General features: G+C 44.9%; 1 protein-coding gene across 1 annotated transcript in view; it reads left to right on the top strand.

The window, feature by feature from the left end:
* Positions 1–20,976, top strand: part of LYPD6 (LY6/PLAUR domain containing 6) — a 139,992-nt gene that overhangs the window by 104,425 nt on the left and 14,591 nt on the right. The window lies entirely within an intron of this gene.

Raw genomic sequence — 20,976 nt, 5'->3', positions numbered from 1 at the left:
AGCTCCTATTTCACACTTTTCTTTAATGCCATTATGACTGGGGCACCTATTCCACCAACCTGGGCGTGGGTTGAGATAATACCAATTGATAAAAAATTTCCTCCATCGCAGACGTCAAATGGTAGGCAGACAAGCCTAATTCATAGCTCTCAAAAGCTGTTTAGTAGAATTCTTCTAGAAAAGATTACAGGAATGGTTGACTTGAAAAGAGATTCATACATCATTACAGGTGGGCTTCTGGGAATGTACCAGCATCGTGGGCTAGGTTTTTCGATTACAATTAATATTTTGGAAAACAAGGGTTCAGGGGGCAGTCAGCTCTATGTTCCGTTTGTTGACCTACGGTCTGCATTCGACTCGGTCCCCAGGTCCATGCTCTGGCAGGTATTGGCAGACACCGAAACCAGTCCCAGGATGCTTGTTTCCGGCCCAGGAAAGACCTGGCTTGGCAGTTGGGCTGGAATGTTCCTATGAGGCACAGGGTCAAGACTGATTTGCATAGGGGAGGAGCCAAGCTCGCGTCCGGAATGGCCGCGTTTTAGCTCGGCTCCGTTCGCCTGCCTGCTTATATCGTCTATCCTGCTGTTATCCTGCCCCGGGAAGTCCTCTTTGCTATGCCGCAGTGCTAAGACACCTTGCAGGCACTCACCTTTTGCTCTGGTTGTCCTTGGGTGCCGTGGATCCTGCACATCGCTCCCGCTCGCTTCGGGGCCTCCGGAGCGGGCTGGCCTGGATCTTCTCGGCGGCGCCCGGACGGGGCGGAGCGCGATGGTCGGCCCTTGATGGCGCTGTGGACGCGGTCATAGAGGCCGTTGTGCGTATAGGCCGGCTGTGACTTGCTGGCCGGCTCCGGTGGGCCGGTGGCCTTGGTTGGAGGCGCTGCCTTCCGTTGACGGGGCTGATCGTACATTCGACTTGCTCCCCCTTTGTTCTCCGGTCCGGCCATTTTGATTTCCTCCGCCCGGACTCGGAGAACGGGACCGGCGGCACTGGGGAGCCGGCGATTCCCCTTCTTCTGGTGGCCCCCCTTCCTGCTCTGGAGGTGCCCTGCTGCTGGTCGGCTGGTCTTCATTTGCCTCGCTGCTGTCCGGACGGGGGTTGACGGACGCCGCGGCCCCGACGGGCTTCCAAGATGGCGGCCGACCCTGAATGTCTCAGCCGGGCCTGGACGAGCGCTGGAGGCCCGCCGCATGGCCCGGGTGCCGGATACTGTAAAGGTTTTCCTACACTTAAGGGCATCCTGGACGCCCTACACTCCTGGCGAGCTTCGGTGGCCGCACCCGTTGTCATCTTGGAGGTGGATCCTCTCTTCGGGCCGTTGGGGCCCCCTAAACTGGGTGCGGCTTCGTCGCCGTTGCAGGGTGCGGCTGGAACTATCCTGGGAAGCGTGGGCCCGGTGATGGCCGCGTCTGTGGCTGTGCGGAGTTCCATTGCCCTTCATCGTACTGTGCTATCTCCAGCGCCACTGATCCGGGGGCCGGATCCCGTCTGGGCTGGCCTTAATGGTTTTTTCTGCCTCTCTTCGCCTCGAATGATCGACCCTGGCTCCTGTGCCGGCCCCGCTGAGTCGGCTTTTCTTAAACTGTCCCTGAAACTGTGCCTGCATTGCGTGAGATGTTCTTTGACTTTTCCGGATCATCTGGGTTTTACTCCACGTATCTTATCTGGACTGCCGTTTGATCTCCCTGTTCTTTGCCTTCTGTTCTTCGTGGTCTGGTTCTTGGTGAATCGGACGGCTACAAGTTTGGACAAACAAGGACAGGGCTGAGACGAACTTGCCTCTGTGTGCGGTAGTCTTGTACTGGTTGGATGATCGGCATGTAACGGTATGACTATGTGTGAATTTGTGTTGCTCCTGGAGTGTATCCTGATACTTTTTTGACTTCCTGAGGGCTTAGCTTTTTTCTCAGGCGGGTGGGTGGGTGCTGATAATTCTGTTCCTTGGCCCTCTCCCGCGTGTTTTCTTCCCTTTTTCCTTTCCCCTCCCCCCTTCTTTTGTCTTAGATTTCCGTCTTGCCTTTGCTCTTCTATATTTCGGGTTCTAATTAGGGCGACAGGCACGCTGCCGGGGGGTAGGCCATAGCCTTCTGCAGGGGTGCAGGGTGGGCTTGCGGGGTGGGTGGGGGGGTCTGTCACTTTGGGGGGTCTTTTTCGCCCCCCTTTTTTCTCCCTTTTTTTGTTCTATGGCTCTTGCGTATTCTCTTTTTCGGGGCTCCGTTTCGTCATGTGTCCCCCCGGGGTGTTTCTGATGCGCTGGCCTGCCGGTTTTATTGTGCTTAGGGCTCACTGTGTCTTATGCCACTAATTTTCAATGTATGCCGTGTACTGGTTTATGTTTTCCTGCTTCGCCGCCGGGGGGCGCATGTTTGAGGAGGAGTCCCTTCTTTTTTCTTTTTTCTTCCTTCCCCTCCCTCTTTCGTGGGGGATTTCCTTCCTTTTATTGGGGTGTGTACCGTGTTGATTGATACAATGGGATCTTTTTTACATCCGTTTGATAAGTCTGGTTGTGGCTGTGGTGGGTGAGCACTGGACGGCGTGCGTAATCGCCTCTCCTTGTGGTACTTCCGTTGGGGTGGTATTTACAGCTATGTTTAGTTCTTGTTGGATTTATCCTGTACGTTCTATGATCGCCGGTCCGCGGCTTACCACGGCCCCTCCCTATTTGCTTGATTCACTGCCCGTCCTGATCCTGTACTTCCCGTTCCCATACTAGAAAATCAACCTTCACGTATCCTGTTTATACTGGTTGCTCATTGGCTTTTGGCCTATGTCTCCTGTGTTCTTGTTGTCGTCTCCTGTAGATACTTTTGTTTTGCTGACTATGCTCCTGCTATGTGGTGGCCAGCCCGCTGGGTTGTAGGCCCGTATTTGTGAGCACTTTCTGTACAATAAAGGTTTAAAAAAAAAAAAAAAAGACTGATTTGCATATAGCTGGCTCTGAACTCGGGTGGCAAAGTGAGCTAAAGAACGATGATGGATCCAACCCAGACCTGTGACTGGTGGTGAGTGTCTGAAAAATTTCAGCACTCTGTCCATCATCTTCTTGTGTTTGCTTAGTCCCTAATGATCTCCTGGTCATCTTAATGAATCTTCATGGACATCATTATGCCCATGTTTGATGTGGACAACTGGTTGAGTTGACTGAGCCATTCCCTGTAAATTGAGGGGTAAGACAGGGCTGTGTTCTGGCCCCTATTCTCTTCACTCTCTATGTCAGTGACCTGATCTTATACCTTAATCAATGTGATGTTGATGCTCCATGTTTGGCAAATAATAAGGCTCCTGCCTTGATGTTTGCTGGTGACACACGTCTATTGTCCAAATCACCTAAGGGGTTCCAAAAACTTCTAGTCCATTTTGAGAACTTTTGTAGCCAAAGGGGCCTGGAAATTAATGTGGCAAAAACTAAATACATGGTCCTAAACCCTTGCCACTCCACCAGATCTCAACCTAAACTCAAAGGGTCCCCCGGAACATGTACAAACCTTCGGATATCTTTGGCTGACCCTTAAAGAACAGCTAGATTGGTGTACAATATTGAAAGGAGCATGCTTAAATTAGTACAGGGGTCTCAAACCTTTTCTGTAACTAGAGCCACTTATGTGCAATAAAAGTGATCCTGAGCTGCTAATAATATTAATCTTGTATTAATGACCAAGTAAGATAAGATTACTTTAGGAGCCACGCCATGCAAGATTTACAGCGATGATCACCTCAGTGTATCATGCAGAGTTGCCAGCATTATTGTAAAAAGTTTTTTTCTATTCAGAATTCCTCTACATGAGCAATGCTGGGCTGTAATAGCTGCAATACCAAAGTAACCAGGTTAATATTAGTAATATTGCATGATCTAACACTCTAATGTAAGCTTTAAATATATTTGGAAACCCATTTTTCTCCAAACGTCAGCATATTAGTTCTTCAAACACACATATTTTCATTGCTAAGACACACCGTTTAAATTTGGGATACATACATTAGTTCACACAAAAAAGATTCTAATGTTACATGCTGTGCTGCGCACAAGGGAGCTACTTCAAGGTAGCTGGACAGCTACCAGTAGCTCACAGGTAACTCGTTGGAGAAGCCTGAATTCGAGCAACACATCGGGGGTTGGCTTTAGGGCAAGGAGGACCTCATTTTTGCCCAATTTCACCAGTGATCCAAATTAACAGCAAGCACTGGGAACAGCCCTCAGAGCTTTGGGTCACATGGGCATGGCTAAAATGGTAGTTGTTGAAGATAAATTCCTGTGGTTTTCCAGCCAGCACCCTGCTGCTCCCCCTCAGGCAAGACATGGGCCTCAGATCCATCTCGGACAGGGTAGGAGTGAGGAGTAAGTATAAGATCAATCTTGTAACATTTCCTATCACTTTAGTGATGTCAAGAAGACTGTTTTGTTTTTTGATCTGCTTTAAAATCCAGAACATATTTACCAAAAAGATGGACAACTAAGGCATATACGGAATAATTGTATGAGTCTGAGGTTGCTGAGTGCAGAGGGTACATTAATCACAAAGTAAATAATCAAACTGTTAAAGTAGTTTGCTATGTATGAAGACATACTGTAGAATGTTCTGCTGGTGTAGCAGGAAGGAACTAGATGTAACGAGGTGTCCAGTGATAGTTGAACTGTTTTCCCCATTATGCCCTGTCCATGATAGAATTAGTTATACACTTGATGCGTAACTATGTTCTGGTACGTGCTAGCCACCTTGTTGTGCACTCCATGCAGGTATCTGTGTTGTAATCAATGATGTAGGCTCGTAGAGTTTAAAAGATGTAGGTTTATTAGTTTTGGATCAGGTTACAGGTAAATCATGTAAAGCCCCACCTGGAGCAGCATCCTGCTGCTCTGCCCTTCTCAATCCACTGTCCACTCATTCAAGCACAAACACTATCAACATTCCAACCATCCATTGACCTCACTCACTGACTGAGCAGCAGGGAACATCAAGACTGTGGGGGGAATACATTAGATAGCATGATGCCACAATTCATCTCCCCCCACGAAACAACAGATAATTCAGCAGGATGAAGGACGTCAAAACACCCTCCCACAAAATGCCAAACAAAACTATAAATACCACCCCACCGAAACAAACAGAAAAGGGCAAACAACACTTTTTGCAATAACTTCAGTGTTCCAATGGAATGAAAGATGGTAAAATACACAGGGAATCAATGCGTCCCACAAAATCACAATGCAAGAGTGCAGATAATCCAAACATTTAACACAACTACTCGTTACCCTCACAACATATACACTCTAATAGGACCAGACCGTCAAACTCCAGACCGTCCAGAACGCTGCAGCCCAACTGATCCTAGAGATTCTCTGTCAAAACCACATCACCCAACACCTCTGCGATCTCCACTGGCTCCCCTTCAGAAGAAGAATAACCTTCAAGCTCCTCACTCACGCATTGAAGGCCCTCCACAACTTCGGACCAGCATACCTAAACAGCCGCCTCTCTTTCCACGCAACGAAGAGACCCCACCGATCAGCTGATCTCTCTCTGTCCTCCATCCCACTCATCTACAAGATGAGAACGGGAGGAAAGTCCTTCTCCTACATCGTAGCCAAGGCCTGGAAACAATGACCTCCAACTCCAGCAAGTCCCTACATTGCTCCAGTTCAGGAAGGACCTCAAGACCTGGCTCTTCGGATGACCCCAGCACTCAAAGGGACTGCCCCTCCTCCCCTCTAGCGCCTTGAGACACTCACAGGTGAGTAGCTGCACTTTACCAAACCTGATTTGTTGACTGGGCCAGTTACTTCCATAACACAACAATGAAATGGGACCAGGGCTTCTTCCACACTCTACTGCATTAGAGTGTGTAACCACGTACCTCCATCGCCATACACCTAAACAGGACCAGGGTTTAACCTGCCCTCTACTGCATAGGAGTGTAACAACATACCCCCTTAACATTGGGCTAAAACTGCCCCATCATCCAAACCCCATAGGAAGGATGGCAATTACCCACTGGGATTAACACATTGCGCCTCCATCCTAAATCCCTGAGGAAGTATGTTCAAAATCACACTTCACAGCACGACTCAGTACACTCTCCTCCTTCTGCATAGTATACAGGACAGAGAAAACATACACTCATACAACCTTGGGCTAAACACATACCCCTACATAGATCAGGTTACAGGTAAATCATGTAAAGCCCCACCAGGAGCAGTATCTTGTTGCTCAGCCCTTCTCAATCCAACTGTCCACTCATCCAAAAACAATCACTATCAACATTCCAACCATCCACTGACCTCACTCACTGGCTGAGCAGCAGGGAACATCAAGACTGTGGGGAGGATGTATAAGATAGCAAGAGGCCACAGCAAGCTGTCTGTTTAGGGAGGATGGTCTACATTATATGCAGTCATGCTTGCAAGCCTTTACCAGGCTCTGTTAGTTCTTCTCAGGGATTAGTTTGGAGAGAAGAAAAGTCTTTCACAGTAAAGCAGGTTAGTGCATACATCCTTAACTACAGCATTGTTCGTAGGGGTGTGATTTTTTTTTACCTTAGCCCGCAAAGTAGAGAAAAGTCATTAAACTTTGCCCTTCATGAAAGCGGACAAAGGTCCCCGACTTCACGCGACTTTGACACGGCAGTTCTTACATTTTCCAACCCAGTTCACTGCAGCCAGATGTCCCACCGGTGAAGTATGGAATGTCAGGCTGCAGGCAATTGCCATTTTCCCCAGTACCACTCTGTCGGCTGTCGCTAGGACTGAGAGGAGCATAATATGCAGAATTTTGCGCTTTTTGGTGATATCTGCATTAGCAAAAGGACATATCGTATATATAAGGGCCACTAATAAGGAGGGGCTAAGTGGAAGTTTGTACATATTAACAACGACAGTCAGCGGATGTATTGAGTGTGGCCGGACGTTGCTTTCTGCCAGTACCTCAGTCTGTTTGAGTACTAGCGAGAATTTGCCATGTCAATGTATGGCCTCTATTTAATAATCTGTTTTTGGTTTATGGGCTCACAAGAATTCGGGCAATGTGTCACAATTGGAAACATATGTAGTTATTGTTCTACAAAACAATGTTCTGACAATTAAACCTATATTGCTATAAGACCCTATGACAAGATAAACAAGCATTAAAAATGCAATAGGTCTCGCCTTTCATTAAGTTAAAGCCATTTGCTTTGTTATACAATACAATTAGCAAGGCAAATGGCTTTAAATTAATCAAAGGCGAGACCTATTGCATTTTCAATGCATGTCTTTCCTGCCTCCCTTCTTTGCTATTATCCTTCATTCGTTCCTTTTATCCATTTGCTGTCTTTCTTCTCTCCCCACCTGCCTTCTTTGCTTCCACTTTTTGCCCTCCCTGCCCTACGTTCGTTTTGCTTAGTTTATCTGTCTGCCTTCTTCCGTCCATTCTTTCCAACTTGCGTTGTTAGTAGTGTTCCCGCCAGCTTTCCCTACTTCCTTTCTCTCTGTCCTTTCTTCAAGCCCTCCAGTCTGGCTTGTTTGCCGTCCCTCCTCCCTTACTGCTGCCTGTCTATCAGGCCTCCTGCCTGGCTGCCTCGGGCCCTGTGGGGTTGCGTGAGGACAGTCTACGTTATAGTCTGACCTGGGTACAGATGGGCACATGCCTCCCTGGCTTGGCATGATCATGGGACTTTCTGCAACCAATACTGGCTCAGAAACCAAAACCTTATGTGATCACGACCGGGCGAAGACTGTCTTTTTTCTCGAACCTGCTGTGGAGATCACTGTGCGACTTACGGATCACAAGTCTACCTGTGAGATAGCTGAGTGGGTTAAGCGTGTGCAGTACAGAGGTGTGTGTGTACACTGCAGGTGGCTTGTTCGAGTCCCGCGGATGCGACTATCACATTGGTTGGATTTCTGTGGAACCTGCAGACAATGGGAGGTAATTCCCGCAGGGCCTCCTGTGCCTGTCATCCTTCCAAGGTCGATAAAACAACTATAATTTCGTTTGCTAGTATGTATTAGTTAAGAAGCCAAGAAGAACTGTGGTGTTTCCTGAACATGATCAAAATAATAATTATTTTACTATTTTACGTACTCACTTAAACATTATTAGGAAGGGGGGCTTTATTCATTTTGTTATTCCACGGCGGGGACTGGAGGAACACAAGCAGGTAAATGTCTGCCAAGCAGACTCACTTCCAGTCATCTGCTCCTTATTGTGAGGCGGAGACTTTCAATCAGGGAAGGGTCCGGGGCAAGGAGGGGCGGGCAGCGGGAGCAGGGAGGGGGGTGGGGCAGAGGAGGGGAAACAACCATTACAACGCAACTTTTACAACGAACTACCATTACAACGAAACTTTTACAACGCAAAAACTTTTACAACGCATACCATTACAACGCAGGATTTTACAACGCAAGTACCTTTACAACGCATACCATTACAACGTAAGTATTGGTAAGTATATAATTATTTTTAAAATATTATATGTTTGGGTTTTTGGGTAAAGGGGTATTTTTAGGGTTCAGGGTCAGTTTTCAGTTTTTGGGTAAAGGGGTATTTTTAGGGTTCAGGGTCAGTTTTCAGTTTTTGGATAAAGGGGTATTTTTAGGGTTCAGGGTCAGTTTTCAGTTTTTGAGTAAAGGGGTATTTTTAGGGTTCAGGGTCAGTTTTCAGTTTTTGGGTAAAGGGGTATTTTTAGGGTTCAGGGTCAGTTTTTAGTTTTTGGGTAAAGGGGTATTTTTAGGGTTCAGGGTCAGTTTTTAGTTTTTGGGTAAAGGGGTATTTTTAGGGTTCAGGGTCAGTTTTGGGTTTTTGGGTAAAGGGGTATTTTTAGGGTTCAGGGTCAGTTTTGGGTTTTTGGGTAAAGGGGTATTTTTAGGGTTCAGGGACAGTTTTGGTTTTTTGGGGTACAGGGTTAATTTGTAAAAATAAAATAAAATTATATTTAAATTAAATTAATTAAATGTAATTAAATAAAAATTAATTATATTTTAATAATTTAAATTAATTTAAATTAAAAAAAATATTTTTAGGGTTCAGGGTCAGTTTTGGGTTTTTGGGGTACAGGGTTAATTTGTAAAAATAAATTAAAATTATATTTAAATTAAATTAATTAAATAAAATTAAATACAATTTAATTATATTTTAATAATTTAAAATAATTTATATTAAAAAAAATATTATATACTTACCAATATTTACGTTGTAATGGTATGCGTTGTAAAGGTACTTGCATTGTAAAATGTTGCGTTGTAATGGTATGCGTTGTAAAAGTTTTTGCGTTGTAAAAAATTCGTTGTAATGGTAGTCGTTGTAAAAGTATGCGTTGTAACGTCATACATCCCAGAGGAGGATCCTGGGTGGGGCTGACCTCATTCTTACGTACCTTCCCCGTAGCGTGCTGTCCTTGAAGAATCTCCTTTTGGAAGGTGGTCTCTCAACTGGGAGGGTAGTGAATGGGAGGGGAAGGGGGGTGACAGAGAAGCAAATACTCCTGACTGAGGCACCCCCCCTTAATGAAGATACCCCTTTCATGAAGGTGCCCACTCACCTTGAGGATTGGCGGATACATAGGGTGGTGGTGTGTGTGTGGATAGGGGGCTGGCGTGCGGGTGCCAGGAGACATGGGCACAGACAACTTGCCATTTCAAGCTAACCCTTTCATAAAGGTGGCCTCTCACCTGGGATGGACGGCAGCCAAGGGACATGTTTAAGTCTTAGGATAGTGGCACGGAATAATTTGGTAACCTCGCCCCACATACCTCTCTGAAAGTTCCTGCACTTTATTGACCTTAAGGCCTGTCTACTTATTTCCATTGCTTTTTTAAACATCCCAGACGCTTGCTGTTCTGACCTCATACTGTGCCAAACTCTCTTTAAGTGTGTCCCCTACAGGGTATGGAATTGTCAATTGTCTATATGCTTGAGTACTACTGTGACTTTCCTCCAGGTGCTTGCATGTGTCTTGTGCTCCTGGCCCGAGATTGCACCTCTGCTGCACCCCCCGACTAAGTGCCTCGGGCAACATTATGGTGACGCAAAACGCTATAAAATAATAAGCCATACAATAGTCACATTCCTACTTGCACAGGTCTGTCATTGTGCCCGTTCCTCGGTGAGTCTGCACAAAACGGTGGTGCCCGTTCCCCCATGCCCATGTGCTCATTCCTGCCTGTGCCTGAATGCGATGGGGTCTGTTCATCAATGTGCCTGCAGGTGACTGAATTAATTCCTTTATTTGATTCTGCCCACTCCGCACATGTGCAAGTGACGGTATTCATTCCAACACAACTGCCTGCGTATAATGGTGCCCACTCCTCCACGTGGTTGTGTCCTCGCTAGAGCACGTGCTGTCTCTGCGCCTTCCCATTACCGGCCAGTGTGTCCCACAAAGGCGGGGGTTGGGAGGGGCAGGCATGCGTGCTCCGATAACAACTGCATTCAGTGCAACCTTTGGAAACCCGAATACGAAGCGTGGGCTAGATTCAAGCAAAATACATATGTTCACTTTGGCTACAGTAGTTACTCAGGGATCGATCACCAACTGCACGAGGACGCCCCATTCATTGGCTTTGACGTAATACTCCCCCATACACACGCTAAAAGGAAGCGCATGGCTTGGTTTCCCAGAGAGATCCTGTTTGCCCCTTTGTTTTGTTGAAGAGAGCAGTTCCTAAACAAACAAAAAACACTCAACTGTCTGACCAGGCACACAGCTACACCCGTTCCTCTGAAAAAAGATAAAGAAACCGTGCTAAGGCCACGCTAATTAGAAACAGATGGCCCCAAACAGATGGCCCCATAAAGATAAGGAATTGCTTCACGACAGCGGTGAAGCAGACGAGCCAGTCTGGATGGGCTAGACAAAAGGGAGAAAGGGCAGTGGCCAAAAATCATCCTTCTCAATGGGAAGCCAGCGTTTAGCATAAACGCTGATGCGACCCAATGAAAATGATGGGCGGGGCTTCAAGTCCCCTTCTGAAATCTTCTCTCTCACTATATGTCTCGCCGAGCGATCAGCACATGCGCTGCAACGCTAGGCGAGACCTAAAAATCACTGAAACACATGCCAGGAATTTTCCTTAATAATTGTTTTCTGATGCGTAGGGTGCTCTCAGATAGCTCAGCCTCACCTTTAAGGACATATTTAAATTTCACTTGATTAAATCTTTTTGAGACCATTGGGATTACATGAACCCTGATGTCTTGTGGTGTAGAAAGGCTCTTTACTCCTACTTAAGACAGTCACAGCCATCATGTCTGGTGCAGCAAAAGAATGAAAATTTCAAGACTACTAAAACCAAGCTGCAATTGGAGAAATAAGAGCAAGGTCCTCGTTGTCTGCCTTAGTAGAGGCCCCTGCTTGTAAATGGATCCAGTCAGTTGGTGCTTGCTTGCTTCCGCCTGTTGTTTCTTGTTGTTAATCAGACGCTGCTCTGGTCAGATTTATCATACAGCCCCATTATTGTGAGGAGAGAGTGAGAGCACCAAGGTAGCCTAACCATTGCAAGGGAGTTTCAGTGTGAATCTCCCTTAAGAAATTAAAATAAAATTAACAAAAACATGTATTTTGCAGCACATTTCCACATTTATGGACTACAAACCCATAACCTTTACTGTGCAAAGAAATAGAAGTCTCACACTTTAGCAGTCTTCCCAGATGCTCACAGCTTGGTAAAAAATGTATCAATCTGATACCTAAGGGCTTATTTTGAGGAAGACACTTTGGGAAATACAGGATGTGGGACGATTTGCATTGCTATAAGATGAATTACTAACATTTTATGCAATGCTATCACTGGGAACTGAATTGCTTGTATGAAATGTTTAGCATATAAAGGAACTGTGGTGCATGCTTTGCTAATGCTTTGTAGTCACTGCTACTGCCTGTGCCAATGCCAGGTGCTGTTAAAATGTGCCAGTATTGGTAATGCCAGTAGTTGTGGCCAGCATCTTGCCAGTCTGTTTCTTATACCTTCAAGGTGACATCACATGGTGTGACTCAATGTGGTGTGACACAATACATTGACCAAATTAAAAGTATAAAAAAAGTTCTGTTACTTTCAAGATTGCCACTGTGTTGTGTGACACAATGTAGCACAGCAAGCTAGGCATCTAAAACGTATGAAAAAATATATTCCTACCTTCAAGATGGCCATCAAGTTGGGTGATGCAATGTTTTGTGACCCGATGTGGCGGCCATCTTGAAAGTATAAAAGGCAATACATTAAATTTGTAACTACAACATTCATGCCATGAACTGTGGTATCCCTTTTGAATGTCCAAGAAAAATACTTTCAAGATTTCTGGTTACAGCTATCAGTTTTGCCTTGCATTGGCAAAGGCAATAGCAGCAGCCAGAATGGAGTGAAAGAGGGTGTCGGGAGAAGGGTAGGGGAGGGAAAGAAAACTCAGGATAGGGAGCATCAAAAGGGTCAGAAATGTGCTGCAGAACAGTATCCAGGAAATCAGTTAGACTGCCATACAGCACCTTGCACACTACAAATGAGCCAACCACATCTGTATGGGGAGGCGCCCAGAGTGCTTAACCCCATGGATGCTCAGCATATTCCCCTGCTGTGCTGAGAAATCGTAAATGCCATACTACATGACGAGCTGGGCTCGTCATCAGTGTAGCAGCAGGCTACTTCATGACGAGCCCAGCTCGTCATGAGCGTGGAAGGGGTTAATGTCGTCCTTGAACCGAGAATAGGGAAGGAATGAGAAAGAGTTGGAGATGAGGAGAGGTACAGAAAAGGACAGACAATAGTGTACATAGAAGGAACACTGTAATTGGAGGGTGGGTGGGAGGAAAGAGTCTGGGTGGGAGATGTTGGGGTAGCAAGGGAAAGAGCGGCAGCGCTCTAAAGGCAAAAAAGACAGAGGAAGTTTCAAGATATGCACTCCCATGAAGTGCTAAATGAGAATTGAAATCCAAAAATAGTTCTATGACATTAGCAGTGGAAGTATATAACTCAGCTAGGTAAAAGTGATTGTATATAACAAGTGCTCCAGGGACAAGCAAACACGTGAATATTGGGGAAAGCCATACAGTAAAGAGCTGAGAACTGAGATACACAAGAAAGCTATCTGTTGAGATGAAATTATCCCCTGCATGGTGTACGGATTACCCCCCTTCAGTGAGTAACCCATCTGCATGTGAAACCAGTACCCTGATGTTTAAATGGCTCATCTAACATGCTAATGTAGCATACATACTGCAACCTAGGACTATCTTTATAATGTAAAGGTCCAGGACTTGCTTTGTGACCTGGAAGAATGCACCAAGGATGCCCTCTTCTGTCAACGTGATCTGGGTTGTTGACATGAAGCTGTGACGGCAGAACATTTTCTTTTTCCAAATTAATACTCCATAGTAATCCTTTTTCCTGTAATAGGGAGTAATGCAGCCTACTGGCTGTTTTCAGGTAAAGGCTCTACTTCAGTGTGACATCCCGACCCTTGCATTGACATTCTGTGTGTGTGTGTGTGATGTGTGTGTTTGTGTTTAATTGGTGGATATGTGGCACCCACATGACAGCGAGGCTGTGTGCAATGTGACCATGTTACTGGGGCCAGTGGGATCCATTTTGTAGGGCCCCTGGTTTAACATGGTACACGATGAAGGGTGGATGCAGATTCCTCAAACAGTGGAAATTTATTTTTTGCATTCCTGTGACATGAGGGTGGAGACCCAGAAACTGAAGTGAGTGAAGTTGGAGAAAGGGCTATGCTTTGAAATTGTGTTTGAGCTGGATTGCTAGTTTGACAAGAGCGAGGTGCAGAGATTTCATACTTCATTGTGTCTACGTTTTGGGTACTCCTACTTGAAGCCAGTGTCATTAGTACATGCTGTGAGAGCCATCACATTCCACCAAGGATGTGTCTGCACTACAACCAGAAAATAGCATTTGAGAGAGAACCACTGTAAACTGTGTCCAAGACCTTATTAATTCCACATCTCCTGTCTAGAAAATGAGCATAAAAGTGTGACTCAAACCACCCCATTTTGTAGTGCTTCACATAGTGATTGAAGAGCTGCTCTACGGCCAGGGCTGCTGTCTGCATAATAGCCAGTGTGTCAGAGGTGATGGGACATCACTTAAAGTCTGCTCAATGTGCTGGAGAAGCTGCGTGTCTGTCTAGCACATCGTAGTGTATCTGCCTGCCTGCTCAGAGATGGATGGATAGTGCCTGGCCCTGCATGAGAAGAGTAGCCCAAGTGTTCTCCCATTGTGTGGAGTACCCAGAAGCCCAGGAATTATCCATTGTGTGGAGTACAAAGTGTGAATGACACCAGTACTTTTCTAAATTGTTTGGGGACATTTGGTTGTGAACCTGCACTTGTTAGTAATTTTGCCTAAGACCGAATTGTGGGAAAGTCACCATAGCTATTGGGAAATACTCTAGAGTGAGGGGAAGGGCACCATAGGCAATGTAGTGCTTGACTAAAGCCCCTCTGTGAGATTGTCAACGTTGCAGTTGTACCTCCTATCTAATTGTGTAGTATTCTGTTATTCTGTGATATTAAAGTACTTTCTTTTTACTTGAAGACCAGCAGTGGACTAGCCAGAGAATTATTGTACCTGTTGTTTGATTGTTTAGGTTCTGAGTCTTTGATCCCCATATATCCTGTCTGAGAAGCAATTGACTGCTCATCCTCTCAACCCTAGAGTCAAGTGCTGAAAGGGTATACTTGACCCGGTATGCAGAGCCAGAGTATGAATGGCCTCAGTGGAGGCTTCGTAGCCCCTATGTGTTTTGTGGCCCGCAAACGTGGTTTGACACCATCCAGTCATGAACTAAGGACTAACACAAAGTCCACTCTATGGGGTCGATTCCGATTCGGGAAAAAAACCGTCCGTACGATTTGTATCCGGAGCCCTCTCCGTACGAATCGTAACCGTCCGTCCGAGTCGCGAAGTATGATCCGTATTCCGTGAATCCGTCCGAATCGTCGCGATCCGTACGTATTGCAAGGCTGAAACCGTGATCCGTACGACTCGTACACATACCGTACGACTCGTACACATGCCGTACGACCCGACGAGTACGATCCGGACCAGGGTATGAGGATGCGATTCGTACGGTCCACGTCAGGTAAGGGCGAGTCGTACGGAAAAGCACACAAACACATACACACCGTACAATCCGTACACCCCATGATCGCAGGGGTATGCACCGTACCCCTGGCATCATGGGGTGTACGAGCCGTACCCCCATTGTACGATCGGTGTACGAGCCGTATCCCCCTTGTACGATAGAGGTATGAGCCGTACCACCATTGTACGATCGGTGTACGAGCCGTACCCCCATCGTACATGGGGTACGGCTCGTACACCGATCGTACAATGGGGGTACGGCTCGTACACCGTTCATACAATGGGGGTACGGCTCGTACACCCCATGATCGCAGGGGTAAGGTGCGTACCGCTGCGATCATGGGGGGTACGCACCGTACCCGGGGGGGGCCATTCCGTACCTGTTTCGGCACCAACGCTGCTTTTACGGCTGTTTTCAGCTCCTGTAGAAAAAGGGTCGTACTGTGCGTACCCGACACGTATCGTACTTGCTGGGTCGTAAAAACCAGCCGCAAACCGTACAGATGTCGCTTACAGCGGGTTCCGTGGGAGAATCGTATGGAGATTAGAGTCGTACGGTGTCTTGTACGACTCGTACGGAGTACGGCTCCTGGTACGAATCGTACTTCGTCATACGTACGGGGGACGTTGCAGGGTACGATTCGTACAGGAAAAACGCTCCGAACGGCTATTCGGAGCGGTTTTTCCCGAATCGGAATCGATCCCTATGTAGTATTTTATGTAATGCTGCCTGCAACATTAACATGGATTTGGTTGTAGCAAGATCGCAAAATTATATTGCACCCAGGTTTAGACAAAGTGATCCAGGAGGGATGCTGGGAATCATAACCGGGTTTTTTGGATTCAAAGTCAGCTATTTGGCAGCTAGAACATACCGCTGACGCAGGAATAGGTGATGCTAGCTCAAAGCTTTCACCTTTAGGAAATTTACAAATGGCAGCTAATGGGTTAGCTATTTTAGCTGGGGTTTTTGAGTAACTCTCAGTTGATATTCTAGTTCTGTAAAACGTGGACATTGCAGCGCTTTAAGAAATTAAAAGTGGGCATTGAAACCTGTCCCTATAGGCCCTATATTTATGTCCTAAACTTATACAGAAAAAACACTGATCGATTTCTTAATAATGAATATTAAAATGCTATGGTAATTCATGTCTGCGATTTGAGCCCTGTTTATATTTCATGTGTTTTGCTTAATCTTGCATTTCCAAAGAGCAGTAGCTATTTCCGGGAAGTTGTGTTTCTGTAATTATTTTGTGCAGCATATTAATATTTGTATAGTGCATACTTTAACCTGAGTCGCTTCCAGGTGCTTAAACGGATACGTTTAAGAGCTGTGCGGTTTAGGCTGAGGGCAGTGTAGTCCCTGTCATTGGGTCAATTCAGATGTTCAGAATAAATCCATTCATTGGTCTGTACAAAAAGCACGCAGAGCAGTGGTGACGTATTCTGTGTAAATAGGTGTGAAGGAGGTACACAGTTGTCAATATATTGACATGGCCAAAGTAAAAGAAATACAGTACTTACAGGTGAGTGGCGGCGTTGTGAGTTTGTGGGTGCGTGAAGCGTAGGAGATGTGAAGAAGTACATGTAGGAGACAGTGATTTAGACACTCTGAAGACCGTTACCCCATGCACATGCCTCAGTAATGCTCAATTCACAGTCTCAAAATGTAAGAATTTAAACATTTTCAATATTAATTGTATACAAATGTCATTGTTGTCACTAATATATACGTGTTACTCATATGTCTCAAACAGATAACAACCATTGACAAAGGCAATAATTCTGGCTGGTTAGTTGTTGTGTTATGTGTATGTATGCATTAACAGAAAGCTCAGAAAGAAACCATAATACCGGTCAGGCAGTAAAGCAACCGTCTGTTTAAGATTTGTTTAAGCCACACCCTTAATTACATAGGCCGCACACCTTTTGGGGACCACCCCAACTTTGTTCATCTCACTTAAGGTCCCGGACATAGCTACCATTGGTGCAGCATGTACACTCGTACTGGGCCCAGGGGCACGAGGAGCTCCCTGCATGTGAATTATGGCTGCCTTTTATGATCCAGTCAGAGAACAAGGGAATGTCATTGCTTGTATTCAGATCCATAGCACACTTGCCACGTAAGTGGTGAAACACAGTATTTCCAGAAGGGCTTATTTTCTACAGATCTCATATCTTTACATTGCTGTAGTGCTATTTCTCCTAGTATGTGATCTAAAGCACATGTAAGTGGTGAAACACAGTATTTCCAGAAGGGCTTATTTCCTACAGATCTCATATCTTTACATTGCTGTAGTGCTATTTCTCCTAGTATGTGATCTAAAGCACATGTATGTGCCACATGATACTGTTCATGGTCTGATGAGTGCATCTTGATATTTGAAACTGAATTGCCTTGCAGTCCCTTATGAGCGACTGTGCCATTGTCTATGCTACAAAGCGTCATCAGATAGATATTAAAGCAAATTTGGCCGCCATATTGGTAAAAAAGGCATAGTGGGAGCTCAGAGAACCTTCACTATTTACCTACATCAGCAAGGGCGCACTTGTGTGAATACATCAGAGATATTATTAACCAGGCTTCCCAACTAAAGTACATTAAAAAAGTTTACAAATATAATTGGACAGACAGTGTCAAAATACTGTGTCCCGAAAAATCCTATTCAAATGCCTGGCCACTTAGACTATCAAACACAGGAGATAATGTGTTCATCATTTTGAATTTACCAGGTTAAGCAGAATAAGGAATGTGAGGAGAGCAGCATGAATTAGATCCGCCACTATCCACACTTCTTTTTGCATTTGTTATACAGCATGAACTTAGCCCAATGGCTTATAGTGCAGGATGATTCAAACCCAGCTCCCCATGTCCAAAGTCAGTCACTTAGCCACATCTCTTCCCTTGACCCCTCCCTTGAACAGAACCTTGGCAAGCCAATTTGTTTGCTCTGGTCTCCATTCTCTTATTCTGGGAGCAGATCAAGGCTGTTTAGTTTGCTGTTTGATCAATATAAGAAAGATGATGAATGCCCAATGTTAGCACAAGACACCATAATTTAGCTATTAGGGAAAATTAGTGCATGATGTGCGATCATTTTAATACACTGATAGTCTTGTTTTGACAGTTCATTTGAGTTATTTTGACTGAATGCCTTTCAAGTTACATGAGATCACCAGGAAGGCTGAATCAGAGTACTAGAGGCAGTGGGGGCCATATCTTTGGCTTGCATCCTTCTCACATGTACATTTTGTCACTATGTGGTTTATGTTTTGGGATGGACATATGAATTTGCTTCCACCAATTATTAATGTACACAATTCAAACCGTTCGTTTTTATTATAGTTATTTGAGATTTATTGTAGATTGCTTTTGACCTTGTAAATGTCTGGCACATTTCTCCAGAATTTGGAAGAATGTCAGGGACACGTGAGGTAATGCATGATAAAGGTATACTGAGGGATTTCCTCACATGAAGCAATGGGAACTAAAGCCACTCAGTGAAATATACATACACTCTAGAAGCTTGTAGTACCACCTCCAGGCCCCCACTTGATTACACCAAAGCAATAATGAGGCTGGGAGGGGAGGAGTAATTATAATAAACATTGTCTATTGCTGGCATGCCAAAAAAGTGATACGTAACAACCTTACTGACCATGACTTTAATAGTAATTTGCATATTTTATAGTCTGATTTATTTGTGTGTCCCTAGAGATAATTCTGGCTGGTCATCCAGGTAAAAAGGTTTAAACTGCTCAATTATCTTTTTCCATGTCACTGTATTTTAGATCATAGCATTAAAGTGCTTTTTTATATCTTATTGCAGTTCATTGAGGGGAGCACTTAATGCTGACACCTCTGTAGGAACTTTACGGCTTAGGTTCAAATCTAAGCATGGTCAAATCATCCTATCAAGGGGAATGAAATGAGTATCCTGCTATACTATGTAATAATAATTGCAGAAGAACTGTTCAACAGAGTATTATGGATACAATGCTACATAAACAATAAGCTTATACTATTTTGAAAGAGTCTCACTCTCTCTCTAGTGCGAAAATGCAACCATTCAATCTTATGTTGGTGTAAAAAATAGTCACGAGAAAATTTAAACTCTATCATCAGTGGAGCTAAAATTCGGTCAGTACACTGTATGGACTCCACACAGAAAACATGTTGGACCTCTAGATGCACACATACCCTCCTTCTCTAAGATGAAGTAATAGATGCCAGAGGGGTTGAAAATGTATCTGTCAGCACAGGTCATTATCATCTGGGATCAGCAACAGCCCAGGTCTGACCTCTGGGTCTCACTGTGGCTGAGTCTGTGGTGCAGTCCACAACCCAGCTTCCAACAAAGTGGTTGCCTGGCCTCCAAGGTGAATGGCCCGGCTGTGTTTAGCTTCCATCTTATTAAGATTTTTCTTGGTGTTTGATTGTAGAGGAAGGGTTCATTTGATCATTTTGTGTGCTTAAAACCTGCTATGCAGTAGAAAGCGATATGAAAAAAACGAGCTGTTTCTATTTATTATGCATTAGGCTAACATTCTCGAAGGAAGAATAGGGCAGGTAAGGCGAGTCTCTGGATATCTTATCATAGAATATTGGTGCTAAAAATCCTCCCCTCCCCTGCAGTTCATCATTTTAAGTAAATAATTTCGAAAAACAGGGACATCAGTCAATCAAAGATGGTTATTGAGTTGTTGCCCAAGTTCTCTATCAGGCTGATTATGTGGAAGCTATATCTAACCAGGACCATACTGGGAACTGAAACCAGCCCTGGCAAACAGCTCAGTCGGCCCCTGGGCGGGGGCGGGAGGTGCTAGTTTGAAGCATCATCTCACCGCTGCCGCTTTTGTTACAGGGGGCTGATATTGCAGCTATGCTGCAAAACCGGCCGCCGATAGCAAAAACATTCATGAGGGGTCTAAATCGGCCCCCACACTGGCAGCCCACCGGGGAAATGCCCGGTGCCCGCTACAGCCAGTCCAGCCCTGTATCTATTGCAGTCTCACTTTGAATTGGTCATACAAGTAATCAGTGTACGGCTGGGAACGTCACAAAATAGCATGTCTAGTAAGGGGACTTTTAGAAGTTACACGATTGTTTGGCCGGGGCAAATATTTTCAAAGTTGACTTTTAAATACTCCTAGGTTACCACCTAAAATTCAGGACGACCTATGAATATTCAGAGTCGATTTTACCTTGTAGAATCGTCCTGCCCACATCTGTGTGGTTTATAATTGATAAATGCACTGCTGGCGAGGTCATATCCCACAGACCTATGCTTTGGCCTCCCAGTTCCATTGCATTACCCACTGCACCCTACACCTCACTCACTCACCGCCACTGCTTGCAGTACCAGTCAGTTTGCATTCAGTGGGCATGCATAATGGAAGAAAAAACTGCTGTAATTACAGAAAATAACACCTACGGTCCTACAGATGTTATTTGTTTTCCATAGCAATACATAATCCTTCTATCATGTCAATAGAGCTATAGACATATCAGAAGGACTATGTTCCTGTTATGTGAGTGCAAAGCAGGTGGCTGAAGTAGAAAGCACCTTAAATCTTGTGATACACAAGGGTTTGACACAATCAGACGTTTTGGTATGTAATGAATACTAAAGTGCAATTAGCGTGAATTAAAAAACACAATTGTGCAAAGGAGGTTCAACAGGGCTACTATAGTCTGTGGTTGTACTACAAGGGAATGCTTAATCACTCGTTTAAAAAATATTTAACCCCAAAAATGGTTGTTTGATGTTAATTGGGGTACTAGATTCAGTGTTGGTGTAAATCCTACAAGAATTCTAGCCCCTAAAGTATAACCTTGGCAACTGTATATTTGGCAATCTTTTAATGTACAGAAGGACCATTTCTGTTAGTCATGTACTTCTTTATAGAAT

The sequence above is a fragment of the Lissotriton helveticus genome, chromosome 3_1, assembly GCF_964261635.1.
Source record: "Lissotriton helveticus chromosome 3_1, aLisHel1.1, whole genome shotgun sequence".
Classification (NCBI taxonomy): domain Eukaryota; kingdom Metazoa; phylum Chordata; class Amphibia; order Caudata; family Salamandridae; genus Lissotriton; species Lissotriton helveticus.
This window is presented reverse-complemented; position numbering and strand designations above follow the sequence as displayed.